This window comes from Aethalodelphis obliquidens, unplaced genomic scaffold (genome assembly GCF_003676395.1).
Source record: "Aethalodelphis obliquidens isolate GAN/ISIS:26980383/991018 unplaced genomic scaffold, ASM367639v1 scaffold5, whole genome shotgun sequence".
Classification (NCBI taxonomy): Eukaryota; Metazoa; Chordata; class Mammalia; order Artiodactyla; family Delphinidae; genus Aethalodelphis; species Aethalodelphis obliquidens.
In genome coordinates, this window is record NW_020837949.1 from 62,134,324 (window position 1) to 62,139,240 (window position 4,917).

The window sequence follows — 4,917 nt, forward strand, 5'->3', positions numbered from 1 at the left end:
AGTCTAAGAGTTGTCTATCTATGGAAACAATAAGATGCCCGATGACTCCTAAGACCTTCTTGTGATATTTTAAAGATGCGATAAAAGCCTCTGTTGAAAAAACAACAACAAAAAACCCAGATCATCTGATTACTCTATCCACAAGCTGTTGTTTGTTTTTACAATGGAACCATCACTTGCTCAAGCCAAGAATCATCCTTAATTCATCTTTCTCTGTAAACTGTTTTTGCTCAGTTTCAAATTTGTTAGTTCTACCTCTGAAATACATGTCTATTCAATCCACTCTTCTTTGCCTCCCCTGCCCCTCTCTAGTCCAAGCCCCAATCATCTCTAGCCTGTGTTACTGTTAGTATTCTAATTAGTCTGAGGACTTTCTCATTTCTTCCTTCTAAGTTCTCCACAAAACAAATATTTTTGAAAAACCATTCAGATCACATCACTTCCCTACTTAAAACCTCTTAATGGTTTTCTGTTGTACTTAAATAAAATTGAAACTCCTTATCCTGATTTATAAGATACTGCATGCTTTAACTCTTGTCTGGGTTTTCACCCATTGTACTCCCCCTAGCTTTTTCTTCAGTTGCATTGTTCTTTGATTTCTTTGAAGACATCGAGCCTTTCTAGCCTTAGATCCTTATATCCACTCTCACCTCTATCTGGACCACTTTCCCATGGCTCTTCTTATTCCTTAGATCTCAGATGAAATGTCACACCCTGAGAGAGGTGTTTCTTGACCATCCTATCTGGAATAGATTCCCCACTTTGAACTTTTTTCTGTCAAAACATCTGCTTACTTCTCCTACAGAACCTACTATATAACCTTTGGGTGTTTTGCTTATTCATGTATTTCATTGCTTATTTTGTGTCTCACCAATTTATAGTTTGTCACTGAAGCCCCAGTGTCTGTCACATATCAGATTCTTAATAAATAATTTTTGAATAAATGAGTGAATATGCTATTTTCACTCCTTGCAGAAGCTTTAGTTCACTTTCATAGTTTGAGTCCATTAGTTACCACGTGTGTAGTCAATTGATATTTAGATTACAGGTGATAATTGCCTTCTTAACACTTCCCTATTTTCTACTTTTAGCCTGAAAAGATCTGTTTTAAGCAATTTCTAGAGCCCTTTGGTACATCACACTTCTAAATCTTTGTCTTCTTTTGCCGCAGATAATTCCAATGGATATTTATAAGAAAACCATTTAGCTGGATATCCCCAGCTGTTTCTCATTTTCACTCAGGTTCTTACCTCTGGGTAAATGTTTCCCTATTTTAACCACCTCTGAACAATTTTAATATCACACAAATCAAAATGCAAATTTACAAAGCAAAAGAGGTTTCTTTATCCTCCTTCCACCATTTGCACAGGCTGTCTACATAAATTTGCTGAAGGTAGTAAAGATAAGACAAAACATAAGTTGGAATCAGGGGGAAAAGGGTTTAATCCAAAAAACTCATCTCAGGTGACTGAAATCACAGCATGAGTCAGTGCATTTATTAAGATGCTGCCTAGCCAGCTGAGATAGATCATATTTTTATATCATCAACCATGCCTTTGGCAAATAAACATGACCATAGGCTACTCAATTTTATTTTAGAGATGCCGTTTTCAAACTTTCAGTGATCTTTACCACAGGTTCCAGAATCCCACAGAAAGGCATAATCAGAAAGCATATCATGTCATACCTCCAACTTCTGAAATAGAAGTCATTAAAATTGTCTTTGGAGATTTAGTGAATTTATGCATAAAACCTCTACTTGGTTATCCTTTTGTGTCATAGAGAGCACTAGCAGTGTTTCCTTTCAGTTTCTCCCCTAGAGTCTGGTGGGCCAAGTGGACAGGGTCAGAGTGACCAGCTAATGCTGGTCAGTATACTGGCCCGTATTACCCCATGGAACACTTCCCCAGAGTTAGAAACATGTTTAATTCTCTATCTCATTTAACCTTCTTTTATCCATCAACAGGCCCTAAAGGACCTATAGAACTTGTATTTGTCACAAATCTATATCAGCTATGTCTATATCTTAGCCACAGGATAGGGAAGAACAAATTGTAAGTTCAGAAATGTATTAGAAAAATGAAAGTAGCTATTCCCATTGCCAGAGGGGAGCCGGCTCTGCAAAGACAGAAAGTGGAGGATAAAACAGTCCTTTTACTCCTCCCCTCCTCTCTTATTCAGTCCACAACATCATAATTCCAGCAATAGAAACAACCAGATAATTTTTCAGGAGTTCTGAGCAAGCGTGTTTGTTTCTCACTTTCTTACCTACATATTAGAAAAAAAATCAAGTTTCCCTTAGAGGGAATGCCAGTGTAACATGTGGCCACCCAGGTGGTATGTTAGGCAGTAACATGACCAGTTGAAAAAGGGCAAAGGCATACTTGCAATTTTCTGCAGGACTTTCTAGTTTTCCTTTAAGCCTAGAGAAGGAGGAAGCAGATATCTGGGATATGATCTGGCTTAGCACCCCACAACAAAGTCTATGCAGTTGGGTAAAATAGTCCCAGAAAATGGGGAGGAAAGGGAGCAGTTATGCCTCTGCAGTATCCACAATGCTGTGAGACTGAAGAGAGGGTGCCCAGGTGGGTATCTGAAGACCACTGAATATATCACATGGCAAAATAGTAGTCTCCCTAGTCAGACTAGGTAAGAGCGCTATTAGCCTGATAAATCCAGAAACAAGTCATAGGCTTTATTTGCTATCGATGTCAGCAGCTGATGGCAGCTGGGCATTAGGGCAAGAGATACTAACACTGGAACCCACGGTATTTCACAAGAACCTACATACAAGGAAACTGAAGTCAGAGTAGTGGATATTATCATGTCAGCAGAGTATGTAGTATGAGAAAATTGAAGCATAGGACAGAACTCTGAATTTTGAATCAAGGGCACCAAAAGAAAAGAGTAATCTGAATAAGGAGTGATCAGATGTATTGACTGTGACCAACTAATGATTAAAAATCTCCATTGAACTTGAAATTTGAAAGTCATTAGTGACCATAATAGAAACAGATTCTGTGAAGAGGAGAAGACTCAAAGACAGAGTGGAGGAGCTGGTAAGTGAGAGAGTAAAGGGTGGATGAGGAAATAGAGGTATCAGCTGTAGTCCTTTCAATAAATTTGACAATGAATAGCAGAGAAATCAGGTAAACTTAGAGAAGAAAGTGAATTCAGTGTTTTTATATTCTGGAAAATCTCTTAAATGCCTGACACATGTTCAATAACTCCTAATAATAATTCCTGAATGTCTGATTTGACAGTACAGAGATGAGCACACATACATCATTTTTTCACTGACATCCTGAATAGAATAATTTCATTAAAAAGCCATAATATTTAAACTTTACACATCATTGCTCAAGAGTAAGAACACATTAATGACTTTAATGAATTAGTTGTGTTCATGAATTACTACCTGGAATATATATATTTCAAATTTCTGCATGTATGTGTTTAAACAAGATATAGTAAGTTCTTAACAGTTTAGTGTGTGAGTGTACTTGGTGTGAGTTAGGACAATCTTCTGTTTATGCTTCCAGTTTACTCTTCACCTTGTTCCATTCTCAAAAGTCTAACCTGTGGGGGACTCATCAAAGCATTTCCTTACCCTCTGGTTTCTGCTTGGGTTTGGTCAACAGGCTGTACCAATAGGAGATCAAAGGAGAGAGGAGACTGATATAGGGGTATTAATTCCCCTGGATGTCTCTCTGCCAGTTTGTGACCAGTGTTCCTTTTGGCTGTTACTTCCATTGAGGAGCCTTCTCCGTATAGCTATCCTCTTTAGGTTCCAGTACTAGCTTGCTCCCATTAGACCTAGAGGGTAGTACTTTTTCCCTGTTATAACTAGCCTCAGTGTATTACACTATTTATTAATGACCTTGGTCCACGCTTGGAAATAATCTCTTTATTAAAATCTCCTCAAATAACATTTGAATGATCCACCTGTTTCCTGACTGAGCTGTTACACTATAGGAAATGGATTTCCCAGAGTACTTAGTTGCGGTGTAATAATCTTCGGTGCCAGCATCATCTCTTGTCTGCTTTGTTGCAGTAGCTTCCTGTTGTTCTTCCTGCTGCATCTACTCTTGTTCCACTAAAGTCTATCTCCTACACAGCAACCAGAGTGATCTTGTTAATGTAAGAAAGATCAGGGCTTCCCTGGTGGCGCAGTGGTTGAGAGTCTGCCTGCCGCGGAGCGGCTGGGCCCGTGAGCCATGGCCGCTGAGCCTGTGCATCCGGAGCCTGTGCTCTGCAACGGGAGAGGCCACAACAGTGAGAGGCCTGCGTACCGCAAAAAAAAAAAAAAAAGAAGAAAGATCAAATCATTTCTCTGCTCAAAGCTCTTTGAAGACTTTAAATCTAAAAGTCCAAGACATCTCCATGGCCTCAGGACCCTAATAATCTTCCCCAATCCATGGCTTGCTTACCTCCCTTCTCTGATCTCCTCTACTAGTAACGTGCTCCCATATACCACTGCTCTAGACCTTTCATTGTTTCTTGAGCACACCAGCCACGCTTCCTATTAAGGATCAGCACATTTGGTATTCCTGCTGCGGTTAATGTTCTTCCTCATGGGTTTAGCTTCTAAATTGAGACCTTTCTGTACACCCTATTCAAATGAAACTCCATCTTGCCTTAGGCTTGCTTACATAGTATTTTTCTTTTTTTTCCTCCAAAGTGCTTATCATGAACTAGCATACTTATTTTATGCCATGTCTTCATTAAAAAAAAAAATTACTTGCATAAAAACTGGTTTATTTCTGTTTACCCCTATACTCTGAATGCCTCAAACACTGCCTGGCACTTAGTAGAAACACACTATATAGTGACTTAATGAGTGAGTGGGTACATATTACTCACTGAAGGTCAGTCACATTTTATTCAGGTCACAGTGACTTTAGTTGCAGTGTTAGA